Source organism: Xenopus laevis, chromosome 5L (genome assembly GCF_017654675.1).
Source record: "Xenopus laevis strain J_2021 chromosome 5L, Xenopus_laevis_v10.1, whole genome shotgun sequence".
In the NCBI taxonomy this organism is placed as follows: domain Eukaryota; kingdom Metazoa; phylum Chordata; class Amphibia; order Anura; family Pipidae; genus Xenopus; species Xenopus laevis.
Genome location: NC_054379.1, coordinates 22,025,283 through 22,042,544, shown reverse-complemented (window position 1 = coordinate 22,042,544; position 17,262 = coordinate 22,025,283). Strand labels below are relative to the sequence as shown.

The 17,262-nt window shown below is 44.6% G+C and overlaps 1 protein-coding gene across 2 annotated transcripts in view; it reads left to right on the top strand.

The window, feature by feature from the left end:
- The window catches only part of LOC108716513 (disheveled-associated activator of morphogenesis 2), a 145,535-nt gene that overhangs the window by 3,055 nt on the left and 125,218 nt on the right, over window positions 1–17,262 (top strand). Inside the window, exon 1 of one of the 2 annotated variants that reach the window (XM_018262698.2) lies at window positions 8,054–8,846. The exons of the other annotated variant lie outside the window; for it this stretch is intronic. The gene's annotated coding sequence lies outside the window, so the exon portion shown is untranslated. Of the gene's footprint in view, window positions 1–8,053; window positions 8,847–17,262 lie in introns of those variants that run through there. 2 annotated transcript variants of the gene reach the window in all.

Sequence of the window (17,262 nt, the reverse complement as noted above, 5' to 3'; positions counted from 1 at the left end):
CAGGGACTGCTGAAGCCTGGAGAGCAAACAGTCTCTGATCTATATTTGTCAGGGGGTGATTGTTTACAGTCTCCTGGGTCCTGCCAATAAGTGCTGCTAAAGCACAGTGTGTGTTTTTCTTGACAGGGGGCGCTGCTGCTCCTGATAGTGACACCTGATAGTAACCCCAATTCTCTGGGTACGAAAGACCAACAGTAGCTAATATATCTAGGGATGCACCGAATCCAGGATTCGGTTCGGGATTCGGCCAAGATTCGGCCTTTTTTCAGCACGATTTGGATTTGCCCAAATCCTTGTGCCTGGCCGAACCGAATCCAAATTCTAATTTGCATATGCAAATTATAGGGTGGGCGGAATTTCACATGACTTTTTGTTACAAAACAAGGAAGTAAACCAATTTTTTCCACTTTTTCCTTGCCTGCCCCTAATTTGCATATGCAAATCAGCCGAATCTTCCAAGATGGGTTCGACCGAATCCAAAATAGTGGATTCGGTGCATCCCTAAATATATCCCTCTGCCCAAGGCTGCTCCTCTGCCCAAGGCACAAACAACCCAAAGGGCTATTGAGAGCAAATACTTGCTGCATTTATCCATCAAATATCCATTTGATTACTTTGCTTCACTCAATAGGCCACATGCCTTTGTTCTTCCCTGGGCAGATTAGGAATATATGTTTATGCAAAAAGTCTGGTGCATTTAAGATTTTGTTGAAATGCAGGCTTTACCAGCCCTGGATGACCTTTGTTCGCCAGGGATTACTGGGAGTTGTAGTTTAGCAGCAGTTAATGGGATACAGGCTGGACCATTCCAATAGTTCTGCCCATGAGATGGTGAATCCTAGGGTAGGACTACAGGCGTTTTCGGCCTGTGTAGTCCTACCCTGCGACTTCATCCGAAATTTGTATATCTTACCTTATTTCCGTCGCATCTGACTTGACGCCTTGGTTTTTGCGCTGCACTTTGTCTAGTCCTACCCTAAGGGCTCTTACACATGAGCGTTCTGACCTGCGCTCCCCTGCGTTCCGTTTTTTGGCGTTCAGCCGCAGGGGAGCGCAGGAATAGACGCAAGTCATTATTTGAAATGGGGCTGTACTCACTCAGGCGCGTGTAGGCGCCGAACGCAGGTTCAGACGCAACATGCTGCATTTTTCCTGCGTTCGGCGCCTACACGCGCCTGAGTGAGTACAGCCCCATTTCAAATAATGACTTGCGTCTATTCCTGCGCTCCCCTGCGGCTGAACGCCAAAAAACGGAACACAGGTCAGAACGCTCATGTGTAAGAGCCCTAAAGGTCAACCTCCCCTATTTTGCACTAATTGCCGGTTTGCCTTTGCCTGACAGCTAGTGATTGATACAGCTGTTCCAAGCTGATCCCTGCCCACTAGTAACACTCCCCAAGTTCAAGTACTAACCCATTGTCTCCGAGCAGAACTTGGGAAAGTCCATTCAGCTGCAGGAGTTGACACACTGAAATATTGTCAATGGGGCTGTACTCGCAAAGACACATGTATGCGCCGAATGCAACTAAAATGCAACATGCTGTGTCCCACTTGCGTTTGGGGCTTACATGCGTTTGTGTGAGTACAGCCCATGACAATAATTAGATAGGGTCAGTGACCCCCACTAGAAACACGGGAAAAGTCAGGAGAAGAAGGGCAAAATCAATGTAGAGGAATGGAGCTCCACAGAGCCAGAATAATACGTTAAAAAAGTCAAAATTTATTATAAATCCATTAAAAATGACAGCAGCATCTCTCCTGTGGGGCTGCCCTCTTAACGCGTTTCGTGGCTCACTGCCACGAAATCAGAAGCTGTCTGATGAAGTGGCAATGAGCCGCGAAACGCGTAATTTTATTCTGGCTCTGCGGTGCTCCGTTCCTCTACATTGATTTTGCCTGGATTGCCGTTTGGTATTGCGGTCTGGATATTGCAGCACGCAGGAGCTTGGCTGTGTACCGGTAAGTGCTCCCACTATCACATTGTTTCAGGAGAAGAAGGCAAATAATTAAAAAACTATAAAAAAATGAAGGCCAATTGAAAAGTTGTTTGGAATTAGCCATTCTATAACATACTAACGGTTATCTTTAAGGCCCCTGCGCTGGACAATGAATACAGCAGTCTTTTGGTTATTCCGTTACTCACAGATATAATATATACAAACACCAGTCTCATAAATGTAGGGAATTGGGAAGTTCTGACTCAGTAGATGCTACAGCATTAACAGTTTCAGAACATTGCTCTTCTCACCGTGGGACATATTGGCCAGAAATGCCCAACGCTACATTTTACTGCTCTGCTCGTTGGGGGAGGGGGGAGGCTGAGAGCCAAATCGACTCCAATCTCCATATCCTCCTAACTACAGGGCAAGCAATATGGCAGCTTCATTCAACAGGGCTGTCATGGAGTTCTGGGAGTTGTAATACAAGAGCTAAAGGGCCACAGGTTGGCCAGCCATACATTATATTATTAGGCGGTACTTTGTTTAACTGGGTACCTTTATGGGTCAGTGGTGGTCAGATGCCAGTTTCTGCATTCTAATGATGTTTTAAATGAGGGCATTTGGCTGGGAGTATGAGTTCTCTCTCCTGCAGCCTGGGTATTATACTCACTATTACATGCCACGGGGGGTGGAGAGGTACATTTAGATAAAGAGCTAAATTGTAGGTGCTTTTTTGGCACTGGCGCCTCAGTAAGGAACCTGCCTGGGAGAGAGTGAGGATATTATACACAGAGCCAAGAAATCATGTGCATCGTAGGGCAAGAGCTTCACAACAAGCAAAATTTATGTTGAAAGGTTCAAGCTGTTCCTTAGCCATCAAGTGGGTCCTGAATACAGACCAGATCTGCTGATACTGGGGCAGTACTCATACAACCTGACATCATGCTCCAAGCTGCCAAGAACCACTATGTTTTTATGACATTTCCCTTTAAATAGCATAGTGCTGAGAGTCCAGACAATATAGAGAGTGACCTGTGCCCCCCCCCAAAGGTCAGACCAGTTGGGCAGCTCCGATTCCCAGTTGCTGGGTTGGGGAACTGGTTATAATGGGATGTGCAGCCTTTAGAGCAGGAGACATTCCATTCATACTGGTAGAGGGTCATAGTTATTCAGGAGTTAAATTACTGTCACTCGCGGAAACCTGGGTTTAGATCTTGATTTGATGTCTCTGTGCCTCAGACACTGAAAATAGATTGTCAGCTTAATGGGGCAGTGATTCCCTATTAATGAACAGAGTATGGACCTAATTCTGCAACTTTACCGATAATGAATGTGTCCCATATAAAAAAACATTCTATAGAATGCAGAACTGTATTCAGGGGGTTCAGTTAGGGGCCAAAACCCTCGACCCTGAAAAGAGAGGGTCTCAGCGGTCACAGGTGGTAGGAATTGGGGGGAGAGTAGGTAGTAAAGGAGATGGAAACTATAGGGGAGACAATGGAGACAGAAGGGCATAGGAAAGACGCAGCGTCGGACTGGGCTGGCAGGGTACCAGGAGAAAAACCAGTGGCTCCTGCTGGCCCAGAACCACTTGCTTTCTGGAACTGAGGTGGATAAATTTGTTTTGAATGTGGTACGGACAGGGCTTGGAGCAAGAGGGGGTTCATAATGGCGGTAGGGGCCACCACAGCTGGGGTGGTGACGCCCTGAAATGGCAGCTCCCAGGAGACCCAGTACACCCCAGCCTGACACTGGTGACACAGTAGAACAAGATGGAGACATATGATGGAGACAGTAGGAGAGGGTTGCGTCAGTAGCATGATGGTAGTTGTAGTACAGCTACAAAAGGTTAAAGATCCTTGGATTGCTATTTTATTATACTGGGCTGAATTTCCATTAAAGGGCAAGTTATAGCTCCTTGAAAAAAATTAACTTAACCCTTTTAAGGCCTGTTCTTATTTTTTTTTTTCCCCATCATGCTCTGGAGTCCTGGGTTGGTGCTGGTGTGCTTGGACAGGTACAGACAGCAGATCCTTGTACAAACGTTGGTGTTTACACCATATGGTTCACATTCCAGAGGTGTGCAGGCCACAGGGGCAGGTTATTAAGCTGGAATGGGGGTCTGTAGTTGTGCACTCACAATAACTCTCTGTGCCGCTCTCACACACTGTCCTGCACTGCTTGTTATTGTATCTCAGGCACGACTTCTCTGACTCCCAGTCAAACCAGAGCAGATGTGTTCCTGCTATGTTTTTTGGGGTCATTTGAAAGAATTTGCATGTGGACCCTCAGCCTCAAACCTGTGACCTTGTGGGTGTTTTTGAACTGCAAATCTCAGCCAATGAGCTACAGGGCAGTGAAAGAGCTGAGCAGTTACATTATAACACAATGAAACCCCCGGACCCTGTGATTCCCTACCCTAAGTGACCATTCTAACACTGCACCATATGTGCTAGAGCCACAGCAAAGGGCCACTCGGTGTCAGAAACAGTGACAAATAGAAATGTGTCATTGTCACTGGCCTGGTGAAGTCATTGTCCCAGAATCTGTCTGTACCACAGCGGATGGGGAGCAGCGAGAATAAATTGCAGGCTTGTTGTTTTGTCCCTGTGAGGACAGACAGGGTCTAAATATGCTGCAATCCATCCCACATGGCTCAGGGCGGAGGGGGCACTGAGTACTGAGCTGCCTTCAGGGTCCAAGCATTTCCTCTAGGTAGATATAATAGAGCAAAATGGAGACAGCAGGGCAAGATGGAGACAGTAGGGTAAGATGGAAACATTAGGTCAAGATGGAGACAGTAGGAAAAGAAGAAGATAGTAGAAAAACATGTGGACATTAGGACAAGATGGAGACAGTAGGGAAAGATGAAGCTAGCAGAAAAACATATGGACAGAAGGCCAAGATGTGGACAGTGGGGCAAGATGGGGACATTAGGAAAAGATGAAGATAGTAGAAAAACATGTGAACATTAGGACATGATGGAGACAGTAGGGCAAGATGGAGGCAGTAGGGCAAGATGGAGGCAGTAGGGTAAAATGGAGACAGTAGGAAAAGATGAAGATAGTAGAAAAACATGTGAACATTAGGGCATGATGGAGACAGTAGGGCAAGATGGAGACAGTAGGGCAAGATGGAGGCAGTAGGGTAAAATGGAGACAGTAGGAAAAGATGAAGACAGTAGAAAAATATGTGGACATTAGGGCAAGATGGAGATAGTATAGCAATATGGAGACAATTGGGCAACACAAAGACGGTAAGACAAGATGGAGACAGTGGCAATGACTCAATGTTGCCCTTCTTGCATTCATTAAAGTAGCAGCAGATGCCTCTGGATGTTACTGGGAGCTCTAGTTCTACTACAGCTGAGGATCTATTGGGTAGACTTTTGCTCACTGTTGTTAGTTCAGTTTTGCTGCTGAGATCAATGATCAATTTTTTTAGAGGTTTGTTATCAAGCAAACATCTTACTTTGGATTCTGGAGATAGGGGGCAGCATTAGGAATAGTACCCCAGCCTGCAGCCGTGCTGATATTACTGATCCCAGTATTCCCTTCTTGATATAATGAATGCTGCTTCCTGACATTGCTTGTGGCCTGTAGTGAGAGCCCAGCATAGCAAAGTATTATATAAGGGGTTAAGTAATGGCGCTTTAAATCCAAGAGCCTGAAATATCCTGTTGCAGGGAGGCTCTTCCCCACACTGCTTTTTGACCCTGGGAGCCTGGGAGCCTGGCCCATTGCGGGGACACAGTCATCCAGATGGTCGGGCTAATCAGCCACTGTCCTTCCAGCTCCTGCGGATGCCACAGAGGGGCCCCTGACATCATGGAAACTGTTCCGTACGCTGGAATCCCATAAATGCAACTTAATGTTCCTGCTTTCCATTTAAGGAAGTGGGTGTTTGAGTTAAAGTCGCATTGTAACCCCAACGCTGCACAGAAATCCTATATCCATATAGGCCTAACTGTATACATGGCAGCACTATTGCTATTTAGCAGAGATTGATTCTATAATATACAGCATGTCCAGGCCTGGGCCGTGCAACTTGAAGCTTCTAGCTGCTCTTGCACAACAAATCCCAGCATCCTCCTTACAACAAGGGGGTCAGACAAGGCCTATGGAAAGAAGTGGTATAACTGCGTCCTTGATGCATGGAATGCGCAGTTTCAGTGCATGTGACTCAGTAGGACCAGCATGGAGCGAGGGTTTTGCTGCCTGAAGCCCCTTCCTACTTCTATTCCTGAAATATCTCAGGACCACTGGGAAGAGTTAAGGTGGCCACAGATGCAAAGATCCGCTCATTTGGCCACATCGCCAAACGAGCAGATCTTTCCCCGATATGCCATTAACAAACATGGCTATATTGGGGGTAATCTGATTGTTCGGCCGTATGGCCGAACGATCCAATTACGATGTGCCGTGGGCTCTGGCGGGATCGGTCAGGTCAAAATCAAACCTGACCGATCGATCAAACGACGATCTCCGATGGAAAGATGTCGGCACACGCCACACACAATCCGAAAATCGGACGAATCCTCGATTCGTACGATAGGATCTGTGTGTCTATGGCCACCTTTATAGGGACCCAAATCCAGACAGGTTGACTAGATGGCGGATTACTGGGACAGATGTACATCACCCAGATTCCCACTCACCCAATTGGTCCTACATTTTTTTGTAAATGCCATGGCATTGGTCTTGGAAAGCAAAATTAGGCCCTCTTGCTCCCTGGCTTTGACATATTTACTTTACTGGGCTTACATGACACCATGTACAGTATATATATATATTTAAACCCCATTCAGTAAGGCAGAGTATAATCCTACTGAATCATATCTTTTGACATCTCACTTTCCTGCTGTCAGAACGCTCCTCTAGTTCACGCAGTCAAAACTGCCATTTGCTGGTGCTGGAATGTGCCCGCGGGTATTGCATGCTTGATGCCAGTGTGAAGCTCATAAAACCATTTATATGATCTATGCAGATAGCAGGGATGCCGGGGCAGTAGTATCTGGAGAGCAGCTGGTGCTGTAATAGCTCTTACTCACCTTGTCCTGCAACCGAGGTCTGGATTAGTATTTACAATACAGGAATTTTCTCTTACGCACTACAGGAGTGGGGTGTTTTTATTGAAGATACAGTATACAAAAGCTAAGGTTGACATCCTCACTGTCTGTGGGAATAAATCTGCACTGACTGTGAAACAGGACTGGGCTGCCAGGGACCCACCAGAAAACCTTAGGCTGAGGGTTCACTTTCCAAACTATAATACCTGCTCACTCAACCTCTTTATTCTCCTAGTCTCTTTTACCTAAATACTATACTCTTTGTTGCCAGAAATAAATAGGGAATGACTATGAAATAGGCCAAATGGTTAGAAGCAAGAAGCCCACTGACACCTGGGCCCACTGGGAGAATTCTTGGTATCCATGGGGGCCAGTCTGACGCTGGGTAAGGGTTTAATTATAAAGTATTTTATAGAAGCACCTGAATTTGTGTTCACAAATATCATGGCCTGACATGTCAGTCTAAGTTATGTTATTCTCTTGTAAAGTTTTCAATAAAAACTCTATATATTAGGCACCTATCTAGTGCTACCAATCCCTATTTCTGTAGGGGAATGAGAGCAGAGCAGGCAGTAACCCTTCCAACACTTTCCTCTTGTCTCTGTCTCTATATATTAGGTACCTATCTAGTGCTACCAATCCCTATTAGGGATGGGCAAATTTGACCCGTTTCATTTCGCCAAAAATTTGCTGCCGGCAAAATGTCGCCAACGCCCATTAAAGTCTATGGGCGTCAAAAAAATTTTGGCGCGCACCTGTTTTTTTTTTTGATGCACACCACCATACAAGTCTATGGGCTTCATTTCTGCGGCGAAACAAGCCGAAAAAATTCGCCCATCCCTAATCCCTATTTATGTAGGGTAAATGAGATCAGAGCAGACAATAACCCTTCCAACACTTTCCTCTTGTCTCTATATATTAGGTACCTATCTAGTGCTACCAATCCCTATTTCTGTAGGGAAATGAGAGCAGAGCAGGCAGTAACCCTTCCAACACTTTCCTCTTGTCTCTATCAGTATATATTGGGTACCTATCTAGTGCTACCAACCTCTAGGGGTAGTGAAAGCAGACACTTTCCCCTTGTCATATTTTGTAAAATTTTCAATAAACAACATAAACAGCCTATATATATATTAGGTACCTATCTAGTGTTACCATTCACTATTTCTTTCAGGAAATAAAATCTAACCCAATCTAACACTTTCCCCTTGCCTCTGTCCCTATATTTTCTGTAGCAGAAATGAGAGCAGATCAGGCAGTAACCTATGTAACACTTTCCTGTTCTAAAGTTTTCAATAAAAAACATAAAACCTTTCTCTAGTAGGTAGTGCTGCAAGTCTCCTGTAGAAATAAAGTGCCCAGTGGGATAACTGGTATAGAGACAGTAGCAGTGGTGTAATGTTGGGACCACTCCACAGGGGTTCCTTGCTCTGTAGTTCTTCCACTTGACAGTAGTACAAATGTTGGGCTCATTATGCTTTGTTGCTGGGAGTGTCTGTGCATGGAGCAGCAGAGCATTAGAATCTCAAGGATCAAATCTCCCAGGACTCAGTAGAAAGCAGGGTCAGATCAGAGTGGGCAGGAGTATTTGAGCTCAGGAATGCTCAGCCTCTGTGAGATCCCTGCAGCAGGACCGGAGAGGGGGACTGTCATAGAAGGGACTGTAACTAGAGAAGTTGGACCTTTGGAAGGAGCCCCTGTGTTTGTATCTGGAAAGAAGCTTCTTACCAGCTTGAAAATTCCCGGCCCAGAAGGCTTGACATGGATCTGTGTTGTGGGAATGCATTAAGCTTGGCCCGTTGCTTGGCTCATTGGCTGTCTGAGGAGCATCACAAGAGGTAAGGGAATGTGCACAGGTCTGAGAGCAGCATTTATTCATCCCATTTTGTTCTCTGGTTTTAAATTTTGAATCCTTGTAGCAGATCTCCCCCAGCTCTGTTCATCGGCTGCTTCTCCTCCATTGTTACCGCCAGCAATGCCAGTTACACATAACTATAAACGCAGCAAGAATGAGGAATGAACGGATATTGGGAAGGTGCTTATAGTTATTATTATTATTATTATTATTAACATGTATTTATATAGCGCCAACATATTGCGTAGCATTGTAAAGTAAATGTGATTATACAACTAAATCACATGAATTATATACATAGAACATATGGAGTTACAGACATTACAATCAATACCGGTACAAAAGGTGAGGAAGGCCCTATGCATAGGCACACACTCTAAAGGAAAGGGAGTTATACACAAGGTGTGGGAATAGTTATATTGTTTCAGGAGTCAGAACCAGCAGTGCAGAGCAATAAAAGCACAAACAGAGAATGGCAGACATTAGGGATCTACCAAATACAGGATTAGATTGGGGATTCAGTCAAATCCAAGACTTTTGTTTTAGCTGGATTTGGATTTTGCCGAATCCAAATTTGTCAGCCGAACTGAAAAATTGCAACGAGAATTGCACGCAAGGTTTTTTTTTTAACTTATCCTAATGCTAATTTACATATGCAAATTATGTTTCAGGAGATGGACGAATCCCGCTTGATAGAATCAGTACACATAACTATAAACCTAGGGAGAATGAGGAATGAATGGATATTTGGAAGTTGCTTAGAAGTGAGATTTTCAAAAGCAATGCCATGTTTGACGGAATCAGAATTTTCCTACATTCCTGATTTATTGCACTGTGTGTTCTCCCCTCTGCTAATCCCAACATATGGTGTCATTTCCTAGAAGGGTCATTTAAACCTCTCCTGTAATATAGGACGGCTCCTGTGTAGGACAAGACCCCCGCTCTTTCTGAGGTTGCTCCGTGGGGTGTCTATTTTTGGCCAGTGTTTTCCGCTGGGGCCCATGTGCCACCTGTTAGTTAAAGAAACATTCCACACCATTCCCAGTTCTGAAGCTTGGAAGTTTGAATTCAGATATTTATGAGCTGGTCGGCATTCCTTTAATGGCTCATGTTGGTGGGGCTCAGGGGGGCAAACAAATGACATAAAACAAGGGTGACACTCCTGCAGCACTCCAGCTGGCTCTGGACTTCAGCTCCCAGAATCCCCTGTGGGCAGTTGGGGCACTAGGACACTAATGAAAAAGAAACTCAAACATAAATTACAAAAAATATATTATTTCAAAAGTTCCCCGGTAAAGGGGTTGTTCGCCTTTACATGAATATAATGTAGAGATTGATTGGTTTTTATTTGTGATTTTTTTTTAGTTATTTAGCTTTTTATTCAGCATCTCTTTAGTTTGTAATTTCAGCCATCTGGTTGCTAGGGTCCAAATTACCCTAGCAACCATGCATTGATGCATTGAGGCCTGAATAGAAAGATGAGTAACAAAAAGTAGCAATAGCAATACATTTGTAGCCTTACAGAGCATTTGTTTTTTTTAGATGGGGGTCAGTGACCCCATTTGAAAGCTAGAAAGAGTCAGCAGAAGGCGGCAAATTAAAAACTATAAATAAGTTAGTTAAACCACCCCTTTAACTTTTTGTTGCTGATGATAATGATCCAGTGGAATCTGTTTTGATCACTTTGAAGTGTCATGAGCACCATGGAATAAAGATTGGGAAACCCCCATTTGGAGCAGACAAGGCATTGGCGTCAATCTTTTTCAAAGTGTATATTACTGGCGAGTGGCTAGGCCAGGGCCTCAACCTAATCCCCTAATTGAACTTTCCTTCCTAATTTGCCCCTCTGATGCCTGGGGCCAATATCTTTTCTGGCATTTCATTGGTGACTTGGTTGCTCACATCACTGAATCTAGTAACTGATGAAGTGCTAAGGCAGAAGCTGTTAATGGAAAGGAAGAGCTGTACTTTCTCTTTAAACATGGCTAGCTGGCACCCTGTGGGTTGAATGGAGAAAACTGCCAGGCGGGTACCTTCGGCCATTCAGGCACAAATCAGGCAGATTAATTTCAGGACAAAGAGTTTACAGCAAGCTCATGCACAATGCTGGGTTGTCTGAGGGCTCGGAGAGAATCAGGCACGGCCCACGCTTGGCCAATAGTCCAGCCTGACAACTATTTGCTGCTTCTGCACAAAACTGCCAGAAACTGGCACTGGTCTCTGAGCCGTGTGTTTGATGCCAGCAGCTGGAATAGCCTGGAGCTGTGTATGTGACATGCTATAACTGGATCCGTGAAGATAAAACCCACCTAGATAGGTTTCTGTCAAATAACAGGACTCTATAGGCTCCTTTTCCTGGTACCTTGTTACAGACTTAGCAACAGAGCAGAATTGTTTTGGGAGATTTAATTGCTGGAGTTCCATTTTCAGTCCATGTGCCCTTGGTATGGGGTGACAAAGATATGCACTATGGAAGAGATCCTGAAACAACTTAACCCTGGCCCAGGGTTCACTTGTGACTTCTGGTAGTACCTACCTTTATATTCTTTCACATTTGGGCTAAGTGATATATTGCTATATTGTTTCAGAACCAGCAGTACAAAGAATATAACCAGCCAATGTTGTTCCTCTCAGTGCTTCAGCGCTCTACCCATAGCATTAATTCATGTCACTCAGTACCAGCTCTAACCTGTGCCCGAGTGCATGGACTCCCTCTATGTGCCCCCACATTATCACATTACTGGCATTTCTCCTGGGATTAAATATTTCTGCCTTCCTGCTCACAATACCCCATGCACTCATTAGCCAAGGAATTATCTCCAGTCATCAAAACTATCCCCATGTACAGAACATTCCCTCTATGCATGCAAGCATTCCTTCTCTGGATGTTTAGCTGACAGGAGCTGCCATGTCGTTAAACTCTAATTCCATGCAAAATAACACAAAGCTCAGCACTATTGAATATTGTTGGTTAAAGCACTGTTAGTTTCCCTGCTGCCATTTTTATCCCAGAATCCTCTGTGCAGCAGCAAACTGGCTGTTTATTTATACAGATGTGGCAGCAGGGCCACTAATGGAAAAGGGGAAGGAAACGATGGGACTTCATCACAGAATCTGTTATACGTATAAGCAAAAAGTCAGCCCCCTGGGGGGAACATGACAGTAGAGACAATGTATAAGGGATGATGAAGATCAGTTTCTGTAATAAATCCCTCTGTGTGACATCTGTACTGCTACCAGGTTAGTGGTGTCTATCTACAGCCTCGCTGCCTATAGCTCCTAATGGACTTCAGTTCCCATAATCCTCCTGCAGGCTTGAATATACATGTAGGTTTATTATATAGTATAGGGCAAGCCATAGCTGTTGTCCTACTGTCCCCATCTTTCCCTTCTGTCTCATTCTTGTGCCACTGTCTCCATCTTGTCCTAAAGTCTTCATCTTGCCCTACTGTCTCCATCTTGTTCTAGAGTCTATATTTTGCCCTACTGTCTCCATTATGGCCTTCTGTCCCCAACTTGTCCTGAAGTCTTCATGTTGACCTAATGTCTCCATCTTGCCCAACTGTCCTCATCTTGTCTTAAAGCCTTTGTCTTGTTCCATTGTCTCCATCTTCCTCTACTGTCTCTATCTTGTCCTACTGTCCCCATCTTGTCCTAAAGTCTTTGTCCTGTCCTAATGTCTTTATCTTGCCCTACTGTCTCCATGTTGTCCATCTGTCACCATCTTGCTCTACTATCCCCATCTTGGCCTATGGTCCCTATCTTGCCCTACTGCCTCCATCCATCCATTTTGCTTTAATATATAGACATTAGTATATAACACTAACAGGAGGGTGTTTTCTTATGGATTTTATCAGACTGAGCTAGTTTGCTGCCGTTTTTGTTACAAGATGATCAAACTGATATATGTGAGTGCCAGAGCCATTTCCCAGGGAGCAGTGAAGGCTTTGTTGACATTGGAGGGGAGAGTCACACAGCCTGAAGTTCATAGCTGTCAGCCGTCTCTGGGAAAGTTGGCACAAGCGTGGCACGTCTGTCTTAGTGCCAGGTTTCTGTGGAAATAGGTCTCGGTACACAAAATCCCTTAGATGTTTATAGATTTTATGTCCCTTACGAAGGAAATCATTCAAATTCACATTATTTATCTTGTGGCTCAATCGCAGGGTGGTTGGAAGCCTCTCCAGTATCTCAGCCTGTGACTACTCGGCCTAAGTTAGAAGGAAAGCCTGTCTTTCCCCCTTCTCTAGGGCTTCCCACATTAAGCTCAAATTCCATTCACAATTCTGATGGACTGGAGAGGCCGCTCATTGCCTCTTATTATTTGATACCCTTCTGTTTTCAATCAGTGAAGGTTTGATAATGACCTCAGTGCTTCTATACAAAGCCTTGGGGACCCTTTTCTGGGGTCACTCAGGAGACAAAGAAAGAGGCATGAACTGCATGATTCACTAAAACAATGAAATAATGGGAGACAAGAGTAGAATATATAATTGAGCAGATATAGTTTAACTGAAGCTCTCAGGTGGCATGCTGGTTCCCCTGACTTGTATGTGTTTATTCGAATTGTCTTTTCACAACGTGTCCTCAACTACTAAGCAAGGAAGGCTAGATTCTGTCTGTAGCCAATCACTAGAAGCTTCACAGGGCTTTACCAACCTCTGGCTTATCACAACATTAGAATGTTCACAATACTAGACCAACCTGTAGCTAATCATAAAATTATAATGTTCACAAGACAATACCAACATGTAGCAAATCGGGGATAGACCAACCTGTAGCCAATCAGAGCACTAGAATGCATCAACGCATCAGAATACAGAAGACCAGCATATAGCTAATCAGAGTATTGGAACATTCATAGGACTAGACCAGCCTGTAGCCAATCAAAGCATCAGAACATTCGAGGGGTTAAGGTGGCCATAGATGCAAAGACATGACATCGCCAAGTGAGCCGATCTTTCCCCAATATGCCACTAACGGGCATGGCAATGTTGGGGGTAATCTGAACGTTCGGCCCTATGTCTGAACGATCAGATTATGATGAGAGCGCAATGGGTTCCGGCGGGACGGTTGGGACAAAATCAAACCTGTCCGATCGACCAAATGACCGATCTCCAACGGACAAAAGATGTCGGGACTCTCCACACACGATCCTCGATTCGTACGATAGGATCTTTGCGTCTATGGCCACCTTAAGGCTAGCCTGGAGCTAGTTGGTGAAACAGGGATAGTAGTGTCCCTGGTGGCATCATGAGTTTTAAAAGGAAAAGAGAGGTCACTAGCAGAAATCCAACAATTTTTCATATATCCCAGATCCAGCTGGGCTGCTAAGAGTTCCCCCTTTGTATAAGTGAATAGAATAGAGGGGGGATTGGTAGGTATAAAGCCCCTTATTACAATGCAGCCATCGCTCCTGCTTTATGACTTATTTAACTCTGGCAAGGGAATGAGTTTTCTGGGAGTTCAATTTACAGAGACTTGGCCAGTCCTGGGGTAAAGCTGAGTACAATGAGTAAGACAATACAATGGGTCCCCCAAAGGGGGAAAATGTCGGAGCCACTAATCCCCCCTAAGAGGCAGTAGTCCATTTTACAGATTACCTGTTCCAAATTCTCAGCAACAGTCCGAAATTCAGGAATGGAAGAGAAAAGCTCATATTCTGGAGTGGGGCCATCTCTGGCTCCTCTGTCTCCCAAATCTCTTAGTCCATAAAATAGCTCTTGGTTGTGTCCTGTCGGACTTTGGGGCCAAAACAAGGTGAGACATTGATCCTTCCCACTATATATTAATATATGCAATGGCCTTTGATTGAACGGCATGACATCATGGAGACCCATAATAGCTCTCTATGTCCCAAGAGTTATGGGATTCCTGTGGAGATAGTGGAAAATTTGACTGATCTCAATTGCCGCAGAATCTCTATAACTTTTATTTTTCATTGGGGAATTTGGGATCGGCCTTATCTTTGTCAGGAAGGAAACTGAGCAGGTTTGTTTAGCTTACAAGTCATCAGGCATGGTGGGAGTTGTAGTGCTTGCTAAGTTAGTAGAATCAGCTCCTCATTCCTGCACATAAATGGATGGCCACCTAACCTTCCCTTACATGAATTGCTTGAAGTACAGCACCACAAATTGTGTATAAATAAAAATGACTTTATTTGGAACACTGGCAGGCTGATGGGAGTTGTAGTGCAACAAGAACTAAAAGGCAACAGGATAAGCAGATTGAAATAGTTTATTGGATGATAGAGTGGGGGTACTGCTTTGTGGCAGATATTGCTGAACTACAGCTGCCAGAAATGACGAGAAGTAAATGAGTAAAGCTCCTGCTTGACCGGGTGCAGGTTGGTCCAGGGATGAGTGAAAGGTTCTTTTGGCCCAACACCAAATCCAGCTGTAGCACAATCCAGCTAAAGTACTGTGTACTCCATTCTTGTCCAAAGACCCACCTGCACCCCAGGACTTCAAAACTGCCTTTGTCTGACTGCCGGCTGCATTCCTGTGTTGCCCATTCCATAAATATTCCGCATAGCCCCAATACAGTGATTGTTTGGCCAGGAGACACTTAGCTGCTATGTTACTGTTCATGGCACAGAATCAGGTCAATATGTTGCATTCTTGTGCCACAGCTCTATCCTTCCACACTTACCTCTTCTTCCTATATATTAGGCACCTCTCTAGTGCTACAGAAGCAGGTAGTAACCCTTCCAACACTGTGTATCTACATGACATGAGTGACACCATTTTGGTTCAGTTTCGGAGTCATGCAGTCGTTTTGCATGCAAATTGATGCCTTGATTCCCAGCTGGGTATTTGCAGGGAGTTAAACGGGTTGATGTAAGGTGCAAATCCTTAAATTATCTATGTACTTTCTATGGCTCGGTGATCTTTCTTTAGTCCACACTGAATGAGGCCAGAGATTTGTGTGACATAAGGCTCTTTCGCTGTAAGTAATGGCTGAGAACAGACGGATTTCACAAAGGCTTTCATAGACCTCCCAACAATGGACTTCTGTCTGAACTGCTCACGTGGTTCCCCTGACAGGTTGTTTGTTCTTGGGAGTCGAGAGATGCCAGGCTGTAGGTGCCCCTGCACCCGAATAGGAGCCAGAAACTCAATTTTTATTTAAAATTGAGGATAAGAACATCCTATATGTAGTTTTGCTAACAATCTACAACTCCCAGCCTGTGAATACTATAAGTTGCAATATAAGATCAGCTAAAGATGCGCAAATGGACATACACTTATATAAACACTGTGAGGTGCAACAGAGAACGGAGAATTGCTTGTTTTTAACCAAATACCAGAAATTTCCCTAAAACTTCATTTATTTTAATTTCTTGCTCCTTAAACATCTGGAACCCAGCGGGCCCCTGAGAGAAATCCCATGGATCATTTCTTGTGAGAAACTGTAGTCTCTGCTCTTCCCACTTACTCGCCCCCCTGGTTCATGCAGAATGTACAGCCTCACACAGCAGGCCTCATTTATACACACACTACACTCCATCTATTACCCAACATACTCAAAATACTGAGTAGTGACAAGAGATGTAACAGGTAGAAGGGACACCATTTAAATCTTTGGGTGACAATACATCAATCGGAAACATGATGTCAGCCTATAGTAACAGTGGGATAATAGTCTCTGGGAAGGGAGTGTGACTGTGGGATAACAGGTATAGTAGGGAGAGATGGTGTCTATAGTAACAGTGGGATAATAGTCTCTGGGAAGGGAGTGTGACTGTGGGATATCAGGTATAGTAGGGAGAGATGGTGTCTATAGTAACAGTGGATAATAGTCTCTGGGAAGGGAGTGTGGCTGTGGGATAGCAGGTATAGTAGGGAGAGATGGTGCCTATAGTAACAGTGGGATAATAGTCTCTGGGAAGGGAGTGTGACTGTGGAATAGCAGGTATAGTAGGGAGAGATGGTGCCTATAGTAACAGTGGATAATAGTCTCTGGGAAGGGAGTGTGACTGTGGGATAGCAGGTATAGTAGGGAGAGATGGTGCCTATAGTAACAGTGAGATAACAGACCCTGGGAAGGGAGTGTGACTGTGGGATAGCAGGTATAGTAGGGAGAGATTGTGCCTATAGTAACAGTGGGATAATAGTCTCTGGGAAGGGAGTGTGACTGTGGGATAGCAGGTATAGTAGGGAGAGATGGTGTCTATAGTAACAGTGGATAATAGTCTCTGGGAAGGGAGTGTGACTGTGGGATAGCAAGTATAGTAGGGAGAGATGGTGCCTATAGTAAGAGTGGATAATAGTCTCTGGGAAGGGAGTGTGACTGTGGGATAGCAGGTATAGTAGGGAGAGATGGTGTCTATAGTAACAGTGGGGATAATAGTCTCTGGGAAGGGAGTGTGACTGTGGGATAGCAGGTATAGTAGGGAGAGA